Genomic DNA, 20,595 nt, shown 5'->3' on the forward strand with positions numbered 1-20,595 from the left:
GCTAGATTTGAATTGACCTCATCATTGTACTAGCAATGCATCAAGCTGTAACATCACACGAGCAATCCCTAATAGAAATTGCATAAATTGTTGTGTAACTGCAATTTAAATGTGCCCTGTGTCAACCAAGCCAGATAATATTACCTTTGCTTACTGTACGGTTCATTAATGACCCAACCATCCCTTGATGAGATGTGTTGTGAAACTATTATGACTCATTGGAGAGAAAAGGTACATGCGATTGTTGGACTGACTTATTGAAAGCAGTATCCATGTTTAATTTGGCGAGACACTTTTCATATAATTTTGCATAAGAAAAATTGATATATGTTAGTGCTTTCTTGGCATAAGTACTTAAAATAACTATTGCTTAACTGTTTACACAATGTGTATAGCAGAATTAAAATTAGTATCTTTTTCTGTTCTTTGGAGCCTGTTAAGGAGTTATTTCTTTAGTTATTTCAATCAATAGGAGAGCATTTGTCAAAATCATCTGGCACACTGCAAGACTATTGCCATTTATGTGCAGAACAAAAATCTTGTGACTGCTTTGTCTTCTTGCCTGTCAGGAGAATTGATATACATTATTCCATTATAGCCTGGATCTTCCAGTCATCACTAATTGTTGATTAGTAAGGGTGTCAGGGGTTATGGGGAGAAGGCAGGAGAATGGGGTTAAGAGGGAAAGATAGGTCAGCCATGGTTGAATGGCAGAGTTGAATTGATGGGCCGAATGGCCTAATTCTGCTCCTAGAACATCACTGAAAGGGCAACATTTGCCATTAACCTGAACAAAAAAAGTCTCCAGACAGTCTGATAGGAATTTCCATATTTCTGATCCAATGTGCAGTTGGATGTCGTGAAACAGGCATAAAAACAAACATTGGGATATGCAAAAAAAGAACAATTTGACTTGGCATCATGTTCAGCACAAACATGGTGGGCTGAAGGGCCTGATCATGTGCTGTGCCGTTTTATGTTTTGTGTTATGGTTGAAATCAAAACCATAGCTTTAATGTGTTTCTTAACGTTTATTGTGTAACATTTATCAGCAGTTGTAAAGTGCAAATGCTGCAGCAAACTATTAGTTGGAGTTGGATTGCACGTTACATTAGAAAGAGGGAAATTATAATACATAAATGTAAATTTTAAATATGTTTCCACTGGATTGTCAATCCACATCCAAAAAAAAAGTATAAAGGTTTGCAGGCTGATTTCCCCTGTGTAACCGCTGGGGAATTATTGTAAGTTTATGTTTTGTTGTTGGACTCTAGTCAGTTCAATGCTGGAGAAATACCAGAAATTGTCTGGGGAACCTCGCCAGCAAGTTTCCGACTTCTGCATTTGTGCGGGAGATGTTTACTTTCTGACATTTAGTGTGAGCAAGTGCTTGCAGTTCTACTTGAAGCAGTCTACAATTTTGAGCCCCTTATATTTTCTTCATCAAAGCAGGTACAATTTTAATTATTTATAAATGCACCAGCAACTGAACACTGTAGACCTTTAAAATTATTTTCATTCTTCCCTTTACCTGCTAAATATGCACACAATTAAGCATAATGTATTGTTTCCTTGCTGTAACTGTGTCTCTCTTTCAGTTTGATTTCCGTTCAGTATTTTCCTTGTTCTTTTACAAGCTTAGAAAGGAACATGCCTTCTTTCAATATTAATTTGGTTGACAAATTAGGATATGCTAATACACGTTCCTTGAAACTGAGTTGTTGTACAGCTGTACAGAGAAAAACGACTTCAATCATGGCACGATATAATTGAAAAATCATCAATAGTTTGCAATTTGCAGTTAAATTTGTGGTGCTTCCTGCAACCTGCCTAATGTAACTGGCAGAAAGGACCACGGATTGCCTAACATGAAATTAAAATAATTCTCTTCTCTAACGGTTGTTTTCACCATCATTCTTATTCTGTCACATCATTTGTTCCATTTCCAAATCAACATATAAAGTTCAATTTAGAAATGCTGTTGGACAAGGAATTGTGCACTAATCGGAATTTCTTTTTCTACCAGTTCCAATGCTCTGTGGAAGCCAAGAAGGCTGTTTTATTTCTATGCCTAGTTTCCATTGTTAAGGCCGTGGCACAATATTTAAAAAACATCTGATGCTTTTCTGCCTTGGAAACATTTACGTTATTTAACAGCTTATAATTTTACATGTGATGATGTGCTCATTGTATAACTTCTTGGTGATGTTGTGAATTAAGATAGCAGTTGTGTAATAGAGAAAACCATATTGTGTGCCATTTGGTTGACGGGGCATGGAAAGCATCACAAACTATAATTCAGAAGCTGCACTAACTGTTGGGCAGCCATTTCACATTTATTCCGCAGAAGCAAGAAACTGCAGAAGCTGGTTTACAATAAAAAAAGACAAACTGCTGGAGGTCAGGCAGTGGGTCAGGCAGCATCTCTGGTGAACATGGAATGCTGACTTTTCTGGTGGGAGTCAGAAGAAGAGCCCTGACCCAAAACGTCACCTATCTATGTTCTTCAGACCTGCTGAGTTATTCCAGCACTCTGTGCCACATTTATTCTCCCAAGCATATGAGAGAGTTACATGAATTTGACCATTGTAATAAATCGTGAAAGAGAAAGAGAGCACGGAAACGGGTCCTTTGCCCCACTGAGTCCCTGCTGATTATCACGTACCCATTTAGTTTTAGTTTTATTAAGTTTTAGAGATATAGCGTGGAAACAGGCCCTTCGACCCACCAGGTCCACGCCGACCAGCAATCCCCGCATATTAACACTATCCTACACACAGTGGGGACACTTTTTACATTTACCGAGCCAATTTACCTACAAACCTGTGCGTCTTTAGCGTGTGGGAGGACACCAAAGATCTCGGAGAAAACCCACGCAGGTCACGGGAAGAATGTACAAACTCCGGACAGACAGCGCCCGTGGTCAGGATCGAACCCGGGTCTCCGGCACTGTAAGGCAGCAACTCCACCGCTGTGCCACCGATCGTGCTGCCCTTTATACTAATTCTACATTAATCCCTTTCTCTCTATAGTACCAATAACTTCCTCCAGATTCTACCCCTCACCCATAGACTAGGGAACATTTACGGTGGCCAATTAACCCACTGACCCTCCTGTCTTTACTATATGGAAAGAAACTGGCGTATCCGGGAAAAGCCACACAATCACATGGAGACGGTACTGGAGATCATATTTGAAATTGCAGCTTATTGTTGGGAAGGTCAAGAAGAACAACCTCTACCAAGCAACTTTTTAAAAAACTTTTCAGTTCTGGCATGTACTGTTTGTTTAAAAACAATCCGTTTAGATTCATCCAGAATCACTTGCCTAACGGTATACTCTACCAGATTTTTCTGAACATTTCTGGTGTTTTACCAGCATAATTCAGTCTATTGTGTCCATGCCATCTAAGCAAGCTATTTACGTTAACCACTCTTCACAGCCTTTTGGTCTTGTAACCTTGGAGTGGCAGCACTTCAAGTAGTTGTATTGTGATGACGTTTTCATCTTCCCTGCTGATTGGGGCAGTGGATTCTCGCCACTCTGGGTGAATCTTTCTTTCCTTCACTATCTTGTTTTTAAGTCACTGGAAACACTCGAAAGTAATCGTAACTTTCATTTTCCCTGATGCTGGCAAATCTTCTGAGTCCAGGAAACCCAGCAGCCCTTCCATGTGAGATGTTTCACAAGAACCCCCTCTTACCTCATCTAGGATGTGGCCTCATATACATCGTTGAGACAAGGCATAGACTGGGCGAACATTTCACTGAAAACTTGCACTCAGTCCACCGAGCCCTGCTGAATCTCCTGGCTACGAACTATTTTAAAACTCCTTCCCATTTCCACACTGACCTTTCTGCCCTGGGATCCGCCATTGCCAGAGTGAGCCAACACAAACTGGAGGAACAGCATCTCATATTTCACTTGGGTAGCCTGTAACCCAATGGTAGGATACTTAAATTCTCCAATTTTAGGCAACACAATTTTAGGCACAGTGGCCCAATGGTAGAGATGCTGCCTTACAGTGCCAATAATCCGTGTCTCAGACAGCATCCATTACAGGTCCTGTATGTACAGAGATTGTTCGTTCTCCCTGTGACCGCATTGGTTTACTCTCGGTGCTCTGCTTTCTGCCCACATCCCCAAAATGGGCAGATTTGTAGGTGAAATGGCTTCTGTAAATTGTCCCTAGTGTATAGGATGGAACTAGTGTATGGGTCACCAATAGTCAGTGGTCTCGGTGGGTCGAAGGGCCTGTTTCCACGCTGTGTCTCTGAGGTAAACTAAACCCTCCTCTTTTTTCCCCCCCTCACTTTCCCGTGCCCTCCCCACCTCATTGTGCACCCAATTTTCTTATATTCCCCGCCACTCTCTTTTCACTCCCTTCCCCCTTCACACATATCCGAGATTCTGTGACTTTGATCAGCAAGGTGTTGCTGATTATCTGTTCAGTCTTTGGATGATAATTTATCAGCAGAGGTCCATTTCTTGAGTCAATCACTATGGTTTCTCAGCCTTAAAGATAAGTTAGCCTCGAACTTGTTAGTTCTCGTGCACAGCACAGAATAATATTGCTGATCCTGGCATGCAGGTAATATATTCTCTTTTCATTGTCTCGCTGAGACTATTTTGGCATTTGGAACCCAACCCAAAGTTTTATTTGGTGTTTTGAGGAAAATATATGATTGTTAAGCAGATCTGACAATCCTGATCCGTCATCTGGTATAATTATGTTGGAGCTCTTCTGTGCAAGACATCAGCCAAGTAGCATCAGCGTATGTAGTACTACCACTCATTGTCTTTCATCTGCCGCTGCCACATGACACTCTCCAGTTTAATGATCAAACTTTGCTTACTCTTCATTTCTTGTTTGAATAAAATCACTTTGTTATTATATAATCTCACCACGCTGTTCCTGTTTGGCTGCACAACTCCTGCCCTCTGAATTGGAAAGCAGATACATATAAACAATTTTTTTTCCCTTCTCTCTCGCGTACACATTCATGAACTGAGCACTTGTTAAAGTTTTCTGGGGATTTTGAGTAAATGAAGAGGTATTCCTTTAAAATGGTAGCTTGCCACGTCCCCAGGACCTTCAAAGGGTTTAAAGCCAATGGAGTAAACCAGCTTGTTCAGTTTGCATAATATGTTTTATTGAATGCTTTGGCAGGCAGCATTCAGTTTACCGAGACAAGCCACTGCAGTTGCTGCAATCTGGAGCTAAATACAAACTGCTGGAGGAACTCAGCAGGTCAAGCAACATCTGTGTAGCCAAAGGGAATTTTTTATTCACAATAAATAATATATACAAAATATGTGCAAAAGCTCTTCATATATTCTCAGTATTTATACATTCGATAGATGTCATACTCTGTAGTGATTGCACCTATCTTGAGGCAAAACACACTTACCATTTGTGCCTCCCCTGGGGTGATATCCCCTACCTTGTTTGAAGGATATTCCCTCCAGACTCTGCCCCTCAATGTCCAGCAGCGGAAGGACCGTTGTCTGTGGTCCTTCCACATGCCATTGGCTGCACAAATCTTCAGTGGGTCCCTCAGCAGTGGCAAGAGTTCCTGATGGACATCTTGCTGTGCTGGGAGACCTGTAAAGCAGAGTGTCCCGTTACACAGCTGGTCTGAATGAACATTGATGAGGATCCTTGCATCATTCTGCCGACCACCTTCGCGAATCTTCACTCTGCGGAAATGTGGGCAACACCATCTCCTCTCCTTAGCAGCTATCCTCAGGGCAGCGTGCATCCGGAGTAAGACTGATGGTACAGGAATGATCTGACGGGGAAGGCACTTCACACTGCCAGACGAGCGTGGTCATGGTGCTTGTTGGTGAGTTGTGGTGAACAGGTATTTTGCCAGATAAAATGGGATATTTGATGTTTCGGGTCAAGATTCTGCATCGTTACTGAGAGCATGGAGGGAAGATAGCCAGTATAAAGAAGTGAGAGGGGAGGGTGAGACAGGCTTGTAAGTGATAGATAGGCAGAACCAGGTGAGGTGGGGAATGATTGCCAGAGAGAGCTTGGGCGGGGGAGGGGGGGCTGAAGGGGAGAGAGGGAGAGAGGGAGAGAGGAGTTTTGAGACGGAAGCTATTGAGTAATAGATGTAATAGATGGAAACAGATGAGGAAAAAAAAAGATAGAGAAAAAAAACACTGAGCAGATGGAACAAGTGGGAAGGGTGGTGGAAGTGGAGTGGGGCACGGTAGAAAGAGAGGCTAAAGGTGATAACCACAACAGGGAAGGATAATAGGCAGATTCTTCTGGCAGATTCATTTTGTCACAGAGGGTAACTAAATTTTGTTAAGGCAGGGGAAGGATGGAAAAAGGTGAACAAAGGAAGAGAAAACTGATCTGGACCGGGAGGAGTGGGAAAGGAACACAGGAGATATGGATCACACAAAATTTTACAATTCTTTGTTCATGTGTATAGGTTTCAGGTTACCCAAGAGAAATGTGAAATATTGTTCTTCTAGTTTCCTTTTGGTCTCGCTGTGACAGTGGAGAAGGCTGAGGCCAGACTGTGTAATGCAAAGCGTCAGGATGCCTGATCTGCTGAGCTACTCCAGCGTTGTGTTTTACTCAATATTTCAGCATCTGTTGTTCCTTGTGTCTCCGGCATTTTCTATTCTGATTTAACTTTCCTAGGTTTTCAACATCTGCATTTCCTTGCCCTTTACTCGTTATTTTATATCTTCTACGGTTGGAGATGCTTTGTGTCCACAAAGGGGCGGCACGGTGGCGCAGCGGTAGAGTTGCTGCCTTACAGCGAATGCAGCGCCGGAGACTCAGGTTCGATCCTGACTACGGGCGCTGTCTGTACGGAGTTTGTACGTTCTCCCCGTGACCTGCGTGGGTTTTCTCCGAGATCTTCGGTTTCCTCCCACATTCCAAAGACATACAGGTTTGTAGGTTAATTGGCTGGGCAAATGTAAAAGTTGTCCCTAGTGGGTGTAGGATAGTGTTAATGTGCGGGGATCGCTGGGCGGCACGGACCCGGTGGGCCGAAGGGCCTGTTTCTGCGCTGTATCTCTAAAATCTAAAAGAAATCTAAAAAAAACACCAAATGCTGGAGGAACTCAGCAGGTTGGGCAGCATCTGTGGAGGGAATGGACAGGTGACAATTTGGGTCGGGGCCCTTCTTCACAGTCAGTATTCCAGCATCGGCGGTTCCTTGTGCCTCTGTTTTGTGTCCACCGTGGACGTTTTAAGTAAATCTTCTTTCGACAACCTGTTTTCTTCCAAAGAAAATCCTTGCTCCTGACTTCTCACCTAAAATTCAGTCTTGGCCACACCTTTGTAAAGTTCCTCCACTCTTACATATTGTCCTTGAGATGTGACCAGATCTGCTCTCTGCTGTAGTCCAACTAATGTTAATTATACAATTCCGAAAAGGCATGTTTAAAAAAAAAATTGTAATTTATAACTGGAAAGAATTTATATTATTAGCTGATTTGAATTGTTATTGAGACTGGTCCGAAGATTGTGTACAATTAAAAATAAATCAAATGGCTTTCCATGTTAACTTTTGTGGGTTTCTTCTGTGGGTTAATTGGCTGGGCAAATGTTTTAAAAAAATTGTCCCTAGTGGGTGTAGGATAGTGTTAATGTGCGGGGATCGCTGGGCGGCGCGGACCCGGTGGGCCGAAGGGCCTGTTTCTGCGCTGTATCTCTAAATCTAAAAAAATCTAAAATCTATTTCTGGACCTCAAGATAAATTTAAAGATTAGAATTTTCCCTCCCAAATTCAAAAGTTCTAGATTTGTATTTTATTGTAGATAAAGAGTGACTGGATGAAGGAGGAGGATGTATTATTCACATGCCAGGGTCAGCATTATTCTCTTTGAACATTAAAAACATTTACTTGGATTGCTCCTCTACGGTGAGCAATTCTTCCCACTCTTCGTTCCAATGCTAGAAATTCTATGTGGTAAACAATAGGTGTTGCACAAATAATTTAAAAAAACAGCACACGTAAATAGTTTGCAGGTCATTGACCTGAAAAATTAATTTTTTTCTTACTGTGTGAATGCTATTCGACTTTGCTGAGTAGGTCCACCATTTTTTGTTCTTTTTATAATTAATTTTTTGAGAGGAAAATGTTTCAGAACAGCACTTTGAAGTGCTTTTCAAAGCTTGGGCAATCACCATGTTCTTAGTTCTCAAACTAAGATTGTGCTGGACATAAATTGGCAGTTTATCTAAATTTTAAACTCTACTTTCATCAGTAAGCTTGGAAGGCATGACTGTTGTAATACGCATGCAAATAATTAAAGTGTCTTGCACGGTCACTGGTTTGTAAAGACAAGCTATGATCGTTCAGTTCCATTCAGTTGATAGATTGATGCTCAAACCTTGGAATGCGTCTGCATAACATTACATTGGACTTGCAGCATGAAAACACACCTTTGTCCCAACAGGTGTGCCATTATTTATGTCCCTCACAGTTTAACTTTAACTCAGTTTCTCAACATATCCTTTTGTGCTAATTTAGCTTCCCCTTAAATAAATCTTCCATTCTGTTTAACTACAGTTACACTAAGTTTATAGCACACAACAGGCCAACATATTCTTGTGCTCATGCTCTGTGTGAGTCTTCACCCACTCCATTTTAACTCAACTTATTGTACGTCAAAATTCCCTTCAGTGTTACATCGAGCAAAAGCAAGTCCCTATTCCAACAATCCTTAAGTGATGACGTTTTTCTTGAATCCTGTATGGGGTTTATTGACGTTGATATTTTTATAGCTCCTAGTTTTACATTTCATTTCCCTTTTTTACATCTCATTTCCCTTTTTTTCCCCCATTGAATATGCAAATGTTGACTGGAATGATGAAGGTTTCCTTGAAGCAAAGGGGACAGAAGACCGTTGAAGTGAGAGTTAAGGATTGTGGCCAATTATTAGACAAACAATAAACAAACAACAATTTTGGTGGTGTCAATCTCAGCGTTTGCTGGATCTTGGTGGCTGGTGGTGTTATTCACTTCCCCTTCATAATTTTACTGGCAGCCTTGGTGAGTTTTCCAGAATGTTCTTTCTTAGAAACTGCCTTGATCACACCTACAGCCACCGTCTGTCTCATGTCATGGACAGCAGAGCGACCAAGAGGTGGAGACCACCCTGGCTGTTCAAATTCTGAAAGTTTACCTTTGTTGAAAGTAGGGTGTCTTTAATCTTGAACCTGCTAATTATTTTCTATGCAGTTGAGCAAAACACTTGGCCATTTTTGTTTCTTTTGTCTACTGCTACTTTTCTCTCATCTCCCTCCATGAGGGTATTTAAAGCATGGTGTATTATTAATTTATGACAGTTGTTGAGAATCTTACCAGGCCCTGTGTGGTTCTTAGTTATATGCAAATCCAAACAGCGTTGACAACAGAAGGTGCAGCATATCCATTTGTGCTGTTCTCACTTCAATGTGTAGTTCTGCACTTCAGTTCGGATCCTAGCCAATCTGTTACTAATCTTTACCTTAACCTTCTCTGTTATCACCCAATGGCAGTGAGGGCAATCAGTGTACTTTATGCTATGACATCGACTGACAACTTCAAAGTGTCTATCTCATGGCCTCTCACCTGTAAATGTCATCCCTTATCTCTGCCATTGATATTCATGTTCACCCCGTTGTCTGCATCATCTCATGCCCCTTTGTTTCTGCCACTGTTTCAGACACTGTCTTTGACTTCCTGACATCTCTTTCAACCTGTTCTGACCACTCACCACCATCTTACCCCCCAACCTCTACTCCTTGCACACTTGGTTCTGGAAAAAAAGCTCTTCAATCCCGCTTCAACTGCACTTTAAAAATTCCAACTCGAGACTGGTTTTCTGTTCACAACATTTCTGCAGGGCCTGCTTTGAACATCCACGCCCAAAACTCCCCATTTGCTGTCATGCGCAGTGAAACTATTGCTGAATCTCACCTTGGCACTCCATCTTGTTCACTAGATAAGCTTTTCCTGCATCCTTCCCCTACATCACCAAGTCCTTTCTCTCTTATCTTCCATGATGCTTTCCCCAGGCTCACTTTGTCCGTTCTTGCCTATTTTGTCCTAGTTAAGATTGTCAAAAGGCTTCATCCCTGCTGGCTCAACTTGGTTCTAATCCTTCAAGTTTCTGTCCTTGGCTGCCATGCATTTCTTAGCTGCCTTTCTGCAATATCGTCTGATAACTGTGTTGTTTCCAAATGTACACCAGTTCCCAGCTCAAGCCCACCACTGTCTCTGTCAGCTTCTCTGCTAATAAAGCTTTTTCAGGCTGGTTGTTATCTAATATTGAATGAGCATACATTTCCTCAGGCTAAATACTGGGAAAACTGAGGTCATTATATTTGATCACCATCTCGAATTTCATTCCTTGGCCAATGGCACCATCCCTTTCCTTGCGAGCTGATTGAGATAGAACTAGGCTGTTGTAAACTATGTGTCTTATTTAACATAGGATAAGTTTCAGATTACATATCTGTGCCATTATTATGAGAGTGCCTGTTTCCAATTTCGTAAAGTTGCCAGATTCAGCTTCTATCTCGCTCCACTGATGTTTAAATCCTTGTGTATTTTAGTCTTGACAAATCAAAGCTTTCCCGTCTGACCACTCTATACTTTATAATACCTCTCGTGTCCAAGTAACTGCAGAATTGAGATAATTTGACTCTTTCCTCTAAGTTGCACCTAAAAACCTATCTGTGTTACAGCGTGTTTGATCATTTGCCCTAATGTTACAGTGTCAGATTTTGATTGATAATATCTTTTTGAAATGCCTACTGCTGTTAAAGGGGCACTATAAATGCGAGTTCAAAAGTAATGTAAGGACAAGAATCACGAGGTACAGAAACTACTATAATGGTGCAGCTCAAAGCGTTGCTGTTTCACGGCTCCATTGTCCTGAATTCAGTGCTGCCTTTGTTTCGGATTGTGTGGACATTGCACATTTTCCCCGTAACCTGACTTTTCTCTGTCCTCTGATTTCCTCCCACAATCTAAACATGAGCAGTTAGTGGGTTAATTGGACACAGTAAATCACCTCTAATGTGCTGGAAAATCCGGGGGAATTTGGGAATATGGGAAGAATAAAATGGGATTATATCAGTGCCTGATAGTTGGCGTGGACTCGGTAGTCCAAAGGACATGTCTCCTTGCTGTGTGATTCTATGAGAATGTTATGTTGTGAGAAGCCCATAGTCTTTAGAGTTTGCAACGCAATGCATCAAGATCAGGGCTAATCTTTTACCTCAATTTTCCTGCTGGGTCCATTTATTTCCTTGCATCCAGGTATCCATTAATCTCAGCCATACTCTAGTACTGAGCAGGCATAGCTGTCTGGTTAGAGAACTCCAAAGAACTACAACTATCCAAGTGAAGACATTTCTCTTCATCCACCCTCATCTTGGGACATCGGTGCGGAGTTCTAGGATTTCTTACTTAAGTTAACGGCTTCTGAGTACACTTGTATGTACAAGTGAGATTACCTCATATTACTAAATACCAATTTAGAAGAACAATTTACCATTTGCCTTCATAATTGCTTGCTGTACTTGTATTTAGTTTCTGTATTTTAGTGAGCATAGCACATCATCTTTTTATAGGTATCGCAAAATGCTGGAGTAACTCAGCAGGTCAGGCAGCATCTCTGGAGAGAAGGAATGTGTGACATTTCGGGTCGAGACTCTTCTTTAGACTTATAGCTTCTCCTCATTATTATATTATTATTATTATAGCTCATTATTATAGCTTCTCCTCATTGGACTTTTGTTTTATTCCAGTAATCAGTCACTATCCTTCTCATGTACAGTATCTAAAACTATTTTTTACCAGTTGTGACCTTGCCAAAACCTCGTGCACTTGCTCATAACTTTCTTTTCCTCGTACTACAACTTGCAAGGAAGCATTATTTGCAACTGCCTTCCTAACTGCTTGCTGCGCTTGTATGTTTAGCTTCTGCATTTCACCACTGATCCATTATGCTCTCTGTGAGCATCATTGATGTTTTTCTCACCAATTAAAAAAAACTTATTTTTCCACTACTGAAGCGAATAATCTCACATTTTCCAGCATGTGCTGACTTGCTCAACCTGTCCATATCCTTTTCCAGATTCATTGCATCCTTCTCACAGCTCTTGTTTCCAGATAGCTTTGCATGTGCCTGGATCTTGAATACGTTACTCCCTGTCGTCTTGACTGAGTCGTTAATGTAGATTGTGATCAGCTGACAGTCCAGTACTGATTCCTGTTGCACCACCCTTGTAACCGTCTGATAATTTGAAAAAGGTTGGTTCATTCCTGTTTTTGTCGTTTACCCACTGCTCTCTCCACTCTGCTAATGTGTTACCCCAACCCACACAAACCCTTATCTTGTGCACAACATTTTATGTGGTATCATATCAATTGTCGCCTTTAAGTCCAGATACACCACATCCTCTGCTTTCCCATTTAGTTACCCTGCTAGTTACATGCCCAAAAACCCAATCGCATTTGTCAAGCAAAAACTCAATCGCATTTGTCAAGCAATTTTCTTTCGATAAACCTGACATTGAGTTTGCTGAATCATATGGCTTCTGAGTACTATACCATGTTTCTACATCCTTAACTGATTCTAGTAGTTTTTTTCTCTAAAACTGACAACTGGTTTTTGTTTGCCTCCTCTCCCTTTTCACCTCTCCCCCAAGTAATTGTTACTATTTCAGCGCAGAGCAGAGCTTCCTTTTCATAGTTAATTTTTAAATAAACACTTCCAGTTGCAAAAGTATAATAAACAATCTTGCAATCCATTTTTCCCAATGCATGACATTGATGTACCGGATTGCTAGTCAAAGGACAGTAACAGAAAGCATAGGAGCAGAATTGCTGGAGCAGGAAGTCAAGTTAGCATTTCAGATCATCAACTGTATTGTGGAAAGAATAGCTTTTGGTAGGTAATAATACTTGGTTTCTTTTCATTGCACAATATATCTCTGAAGACATGGATAAACTGAACATATTCTTCTGTGGCTATATATCTACAAAGAAAAGAGTAACAGATTAATGAAAATGAATAGTTCTGCAAAATTATTCACTCAAGTAGTATCTGTTCATATTGGTGCTTTTCAATTGTTCCATCAGCTTCACTGCCTCGTGCTAAGAAATATTTTGGGATATTTGAAAACGACTTCACTTCATTGTGGTGTCATTTAACAGGCCTTAAGGATTTCTTCCAGGCAATCCCACGACAAAATGTTCGTAAAATATGTAACACTGCGTTAAGCAAGGATGATTAATTTTAGTGAACCTGCCAAGATTGTGAGAGATTCAGATCAAATCGGTCTGGATTATGTTTGACGACACTGCCAGCTGCCAGAGGATAGTCTGCCAGACAGTAATATTCACTGGAAACTTGACTACCCTAGTGGATCATTAAAATTAATGAAAAGATCAGACTTCTCTAAACACTGCTTGGCACAGCCATTTTAAATCTGATTCCAATGAATATGCACCTAATCATAAAAAAAATGGACATCACTTTATGTATATATTTTTGGTTATTGTTGCAACGTGTCCTTGCGTTTATTTCCAGATGGGTGGGTTGATGCTTTCAATGCAATGATTTTCACGAATTGAAATTCATCTATCGCGAGTATTTTAATTACATTGTTTGCATTTTGTAAGTCCAAAATTAGAGTGTTACATATTCTAAGGCGTGATTGCTGTCGGTAATTAACATTTCCTGAAAGAGTAAACTTGGCTTGAGAGAGGATGACAATTCAGCAAGGTGTCTTTTGGATCCAGCTGTAAAAATGCTCTTATTAATTTAAGTCTCAGAATTGGTGTTTTGGTTTTGCCCCTTCTTGTGGCCTAACAGAGTTGTGGGAGATGGGGGAAAATATGTTTAATAACACAGCTTTGAGTCATGGAGTCATGCAACACTGAAGCAAGCCCTTCAGCCCGACTTATCTATGCAGATCAAGATGCCCTAACTAAGCTAGTCCCACTTATCTGCGTTTAGCCCATATCCCTCTAAACCTTTCTTAACAATATACCTGTCCAGGTGCCTCTTAAATGCTGTTGTCATACCTGCCTCAACTATCTATTCTGGCAGTTTATATTCTGGCAGCCCTATACCCAACACAGTTTTGAAGTGCCTTGAAACATTTTAAAAAGTGAAATGCATTTTATAAATTTAAATGACTGCTGAAAACAAAAGTGAATTCCAATGGTTGAAACTATTAAGTTAGGAAATGATCAGACACATGCACTTTAAACATGAATAATGCAAGTATGTTCCTTACATGATTTTTCAATTTTAATGATAGGGATGTTGTTAAAAAGCAAATGTAAAAATTCTAACACCCCTCAGGTGCATATTCAGGTATGGGACATCCCGATTAACAAAATGTATGACATATATTTTCGTGAGAAGAATCATAGTTCGACAGATAGGATTATTTCCCCAACTCATTGTCATGTTGCAAGGTACTTTTGTCAATGCAAAAGGTCCAGATGCAAGAACACAAGAAAATAGGAGCAGAAGATGGGCATCAGACCCCTCTTTGGTACACCACTATTCAAAATGATCAAGGCTGATCTCTCAATAATTGGCCATGCTTCAATTATTTATCTATCTCTAATGGTCTAGTCTTTACTTTTTCTGGGGGCAGAGAATTGCAGAGATTCACAACTCCGTGAGGGATGAAATTTCTACGTGCTTCAGTTTCACATGACCAGCCCTTTATCTCCCCCATGTTCAAGACTCTCCCAATGGTGGAAACATCTCAACATCTACACTATCAAGTCCCTGTAGGATCTTAAATGTTCAAACACCAATGAATACTGATGCAAACTGTGTAGCCTCTCCTGTTAGTTGACTGTCTCATTCCAGGAATTAGCCTAGTAAATCTCTTTTGGATTTTTCGAATGCTTCTGTATCATTTTGACACATAAGGGGACCAAAGGTGTGTGCGGTACTCCAATGTAGCCTCACCAACAATCTGGACACTTGAGACAAAACCTCCCTATTTTTAAACTCTGGTCTGTAAGGAAAATAGCCAAAATACTTTTTGGCGGCTTAACTATTTCTTGGACCTGACTGCTAATTTTTTAGTGATTCATTTACTCGAACTCGTAAATTTATTTGCATTTCATTAACATGTAGTCTCTCTCTCTCCATTTTGATAATCTGCCTTTTCTTCCCACTGAAATGCATGACCTCGCACTTCTCTGGGTGTGCTTGTACATCAGTCACTGAAAATAAGCATGAAGGTCCAGCAGGCAGTGATGCATGTTGGCCTTCATTGCGAGAGGATTTGAATTTAGGAGCAAGGAAGTCTTACTGCAGTTGTACAGGGGCCTGGTGAGACCGCACCTGGAGTATTGTGTGCAATTTTGGTCTCCTAATTTGAGGAAGGACATTATTGCTATTGAGGGAGTGCAGCGCAGGTTAATTCCCGGGATGGCGGGACTGACATGTGATGGAAGAATGAGTCGACTGGGCTTGTATTCGCTGGAATTTAGAAGGATGAGAGGGGATCTTATAGAAACATATAAAATTCATAAAGGATTGGACAGGGTAGATGCAGGAAAAATGTTCCTGATGTTGGGGGAGTCCAGAACCGGAGGTCACAGTTTAAGAATAAGGGGTAGGCCATTTAGGACTGAGATGAGGAAAATCTTTTTCACCCAGAAAGTTGTGAATCTGTGGAATTCTATGCCACAGAAGGCAGTGGAGGCCTTGAAAACTGGATGTTTTCAAGAGAGTTAGAATTAGCTCCTAGGGCTAAGGGAATCAAGGGATATGGATTTGGATGATCAGCCATGATCATATTGAATGTTGGTGCTGGCTCGAAGGGCCGAATGGCCTACTCCTGCACCTATTTTCTATGTTTCTCCACGTTAAATTCCGTTTGTCAGGTTTGCAGCTAATCATTTAATCTATCTATATCCTATTGCAGAATCACAATGTCCTCATCACAACGTACTTATCCACCTCCTTTCATATCATCTGCAACTTGAAAGCCTTGTATTTTGTTCCCTCCTCTAGATTGCTAATGTAAGTAGTAAACATTTGAAGACCAAGTAGTGAGCCTTGGGATAGATACTCCACTCATTACATCCTTCCAGGCTGAAAAAACAACATACAAGTGCCCTCCAAAATGTTTGCAACAAAGATTTATCATTTATTTATTTGCATAAATGATGGGTCTTTGTCCCAAACATTATGGACACTGTTGTAATTTCTACATGGTGAAACCAAAATGTATAAAAATACCCTTTATTAAAATCTGACTGTACACTTTAACCACGTGTGATTTTTTTCTATCACACATCTCAAATTGTGGAGTACAGAGGCAAATAAATGATGGGTCTTTGTCCCAAACATTATGGAGGGCACTGTATCTTCCAACTCAGTTTTCTGCGCGATAGTCAATTTTCATTTCATGCCAACTCACTTCCTTTAATACCCGGGGTTTTATTTATGCACTCACATCTTGAGTTTAGTGATACAGCATGAAAGCAAGCCCTTCTGCCCACCGAATCCGCGCCGACCAGCGAACACCCTTACACTAGTTCTATCCTACACACTAGAGACAATTTGCAGTAGCCAATTAACCTACAAACCTGCACATCTTTGGAATGTGGGAGGAAACTGGAGCGCCCAGAGAAAGCTCTTGTGGTCACAGGGAAAACATACAAACTCTGTACAGCACCCTTAGTCATGATCGAACCCTTGTCACTGACTCTGTATGGTGTTATGTGGCACCTTTTCAAAAGCATTATGGAAATCTAAATATACTACCTGAACAGGTTTTTCCCTTATCATCTTGCCCTATCCACATGTTGACAAAGTTTGATTATATTAAGCTTTCTTAAGCAATTAGTTATTCCCTATTTTATTCTTGCACCTTGCAAACAATGGATGTTAAACCTCCTGGCCAGCAGTGCTCTTCTTTCTTCCTCCCTTTTTTGAACAAGTCACATTGGGTGTTTTCTAATCTTCCTCCTGGAATTTAGCGAGTTGTGATAAATTTTAACCAATGAGTCCACTCGCTGCAGCCACTTCATTCAATTCTCTGTATCAACTTTGGAATACTCGTTGTTCAGTAGTGTAGTGCAAACCTCTTGAACTACTGCCAGTAAATGTACTCTGAGGCTGTGCTCAGTGGGATGTAGGCTCCCAACCCGTCCGAATTTGGCGGAAGGTTTTCGCTTTCTTATTTCATTTCTGCCATTCGGATTTCGCCTCAGTTTTCCGCAAAACACATGCTCTGCTGCTCGCCTTGCCGCGCCCCGCCGCTCACCTCGCCCCGCCGCTCGCCTGGCCACGACGATCGCCCGGCCTGGGAGGGGGGCAGTGGGGGTGGGGGGGGGGGAGAAGGAGGGGTGAGGGGAGTTGGGGTAGAGTGGGAGGGGGGTGGGTGGGGGGGAGGGGAGTGGGGAGAGTAGAGGAGAGGGGGAGGGGGGAAATGGACCGTTGTGATTTGCTGTTGAAGACCACTGGAGCAAGTATGTCTTCAATGAAATTAGGTATGTGCAGTTTTAAATGAAACTCTTTCTTCATAACTTAGTCATTACTTTTAATGACCATTGTTATTTTATTCAATACCAAGAGAATTGGGATATGTAAGGAAAAAGCAAAATAGAAAAAACAAAGCTAGACAATTTTTCCTCAAAGTATTTCTGTTCAATAACCTTTCGATAAATAGCAGAATATACTCATGATAGGCCTGACATTGTACATGTAGTCCAAGAACTACAGACTGTTGGAAATAATAGTCGTTTTACACACATGAATGTAGTGCATTTGGCGTGCATACTTTTTTTTTAAACTGAAAGTTGCATTACGCGCCATATTATGAATTTTGATGTAAAATTCTGAATTTTGGAGAACAAAATTCTGAATTTGTAAAATCAAATGTTGGGAGGTCTGCACAAGGAACTGCTGGTTTACAAAGACAACAAAGTACTCCTCGGGTATTTATTTCACAAAATGCTGGAGGAACTCAGCAGGTCAGGCAGCATCTCAGGAGAGAATGAATGGGTGATGTTTCGTGTCGAGATCCTTCTTCAGACTGATGTCAGGGAGGCGGTACAAAGGAAGGATATAGGTGAAGACAGGAAGATAGAGGGAGAACTGGGAAGGGGGAGGGGAAGAGAGGGACAGAGGAACTATCTAAAGATAGTCAATGTTCATACCGCTGGGCTGCAAGCTGCCCAAGCAAAATATGAGGTGTTTTTCCTCCAATTTCCGGTGGGCCTCACTATGGCACTGGAGGAGGCCCATGACAGAAAGTAACTCCACAGGTCAGATGGCATCTCTGGAGAATATAGATAGGCAAATTCTCCTATCCATAATCTCCAGAGATGTTGCCTGACTGCTGAGTTACTCCAGCACCCTGTCTATTTTGTTTGTTTATGCTCAACAGCCAGTACATATTGAAATACCTAAAATGCATAACAAAGTTGTTTCCATGGTCGGATGTTGATAACATTTATATTTAACCTTTGTACAAATGCTGTAATAATGCACACTTGCATGATATGACAATAGGTTTATAAACATAAATATCATGTAGAAATGTGATTTAAAAACACATGGAAGTTTTACAGGATATATTTCTGATTTTTATTTTTAGATATTTTTGAAACAGAACTTATGGAATTAATTTGTTCAACTCAGAATGTTAACCAGAGTGTCTCCACACGCCATACCGTTCAGAAAATTTTACCAAGTTATTGTTCAAGCAATGTAATCTGATCTTTGCATTCCATTCAGAAATCCAAACCTTGCAGTTTTGCTTTTGAATTAATAGGCCTTATTATGTAATAATGGTAAGGACTTAGCATATTCGCATGCATGGAAAGTTGTGATGTCGTCAGTGTTTAGCTTTCATTATGGAACATACCGTTTCCATGAAATTGCTTTCCAGCAAAAAAGTAGATTTCAGGAATTGGAGGCGAGGTGATAAGGGATAAAATAGAGTCATGTGACTCTATTACTGGGATCAGTAAATATCCTGCTATTTGTGTTGTACAACTCTTAACTGTCGGTTTCCTCTTTTTTTTAGGGGGAAACCCTAATTTATTCAAATTCTAGTTAACTTTATGCAGGAACTTCCAGTTACTCAGTTTCAAATGACAGTTTTCTATAATCAATAGAGGCAGTTTTCAATGAGAGTTTTTAAAAGGCGGACAGAATGATTGTATAATAGTGAGTATAACAAGAAAATAGTAGGCCGACAGGCCCTTCAAGCCTGCTCTGCTGTTTAATATGATCATGGCTGATCTACTTTGGCCTCTTCTGAGCCATTATTCCATTACTCCACACCTCACCAGTCGTTGATCTATCAAATATTTATCCACCTTCACCTTAAATACTTCTGTTGATTCAGCTTCCACCATCTGCCAAGGCAGAGAATTCTTAAGATTCGCCACTCTATTTGAGAAGAAATTCCAACATACCTTAGTTTTAAATGTCTGGCCCTTATCTTCTAGTTATGTTCCTTTCCCAAGGATTCCAGTCTTATGTAAGACAGGATTGTCCAAAAACTAGATTACTACATTCAGCTTGAAATAGCTAGCTGATTCAGTCATGAGATTTCAAACATCTAGTTTATTCCTTTATAGAGCATACAAAAACATTCTCTTTGGCTGAATCAGATGGGAAGACCTCACTTTTATATTTCCTTATTGCATCTTTGTCTAAAGTTCAATAACGCTTCACATTCAATTAATTATTTTGGAAATGAGAATTGTTATGCTGATAAATGTAGCAGCCATTTTATGTGTTGCAGTGTTCCACAAGCAGTGTTGATATAACTAGTGAATCTAATTGGTGTTTGTTTGTGGGAAGAATGTTGGAAAAATGCCATGGTATTTTTAATGTAAGAAAATAACTGCAGATGCTGGTACAAATCGAAGGTATTTATTTCACAAAATGCTGGAGTAACTCAGCAGGTCAGGCAGCATCTCAGGAGAGAAGGAATGGGTGACGTTTCGGGTCGAGACCCCTTTTCAGTATTTTTAATGCTCTCAAGTAAATCTTGTTTAACCTGTCCTCCAGAGTGTGACATTTCTGACAATGTGATGCACCAATGGGATGTCCTGGAATGACACTTGAACCCATTATCTAACAAGTCAGGCAAAAATGTTACCAAGCTGACTTTAAGCATAAGTGACAGCTCAGCACTATTGATCTGAAGCGTTATTGAAACAGAGCTCTCTTTTCCTCAACCCATTTTATGTGACACGGAATCAAATAGACCACCAGATCATATTTTAGCCTAGTTGGAATTGGGAAGGATGTAAATAACTGAATCAATACATAAATTTCCAGAAACGATCAATGATAGGATTGGTCTCATTAGCAATGTGGTACTGCAGATAGTAGTTACAATGGAATATTGGACGGCACCTTTGCCTTTTATTCTGCTGAGTTTTAATCTGCTGAGTTTTAAGCTGAAAGGACGTGATGTATTTTATTTATCAATACAGAGGAAGGGAAAGGCAGAATGTCTATTGGGTATCATTGTATAAATCTGATTGATCTAAACCTTTCTTACGGCTGATAGTTACTTGGCTTGGTGTGAGAGAAAATCAAAACTGTTAACTA

The 20,595-nt window shown here is 40.6% G+C and overlaps 1 protein-coding gene across 3 annotated transcripts in view; it reads left to right on the top strand.

Moving 5' to 3' along the window:
• The window catches only part of LOC144608061 (arginine-glutamic acid dipeptide repeats protein-like), a 258,178-nt gene that overhangs the window by 104,576 nt on the left and 133,007 nt on the right, over positions 1 to 20,595 (top strand). The window lies entirely within an intron of this gene.

This window comes from Rhinoraja longicauda, chromosome 30 (genome assembly GCF_053455715.1).
Source record: "Rhinoraja longicauda isolate Sanriku21f chromosome 30, sRhiLon1.1, whole genome shotgun sequence".
In the NCBI taxonomy this organism is placed as follows: Eukaryota; Metazoa; Chordata; class Chondrichthyes; order Rajiformes; family Arhynchobatidae; genus Rhinoraja; species Rhinoraja longicauda.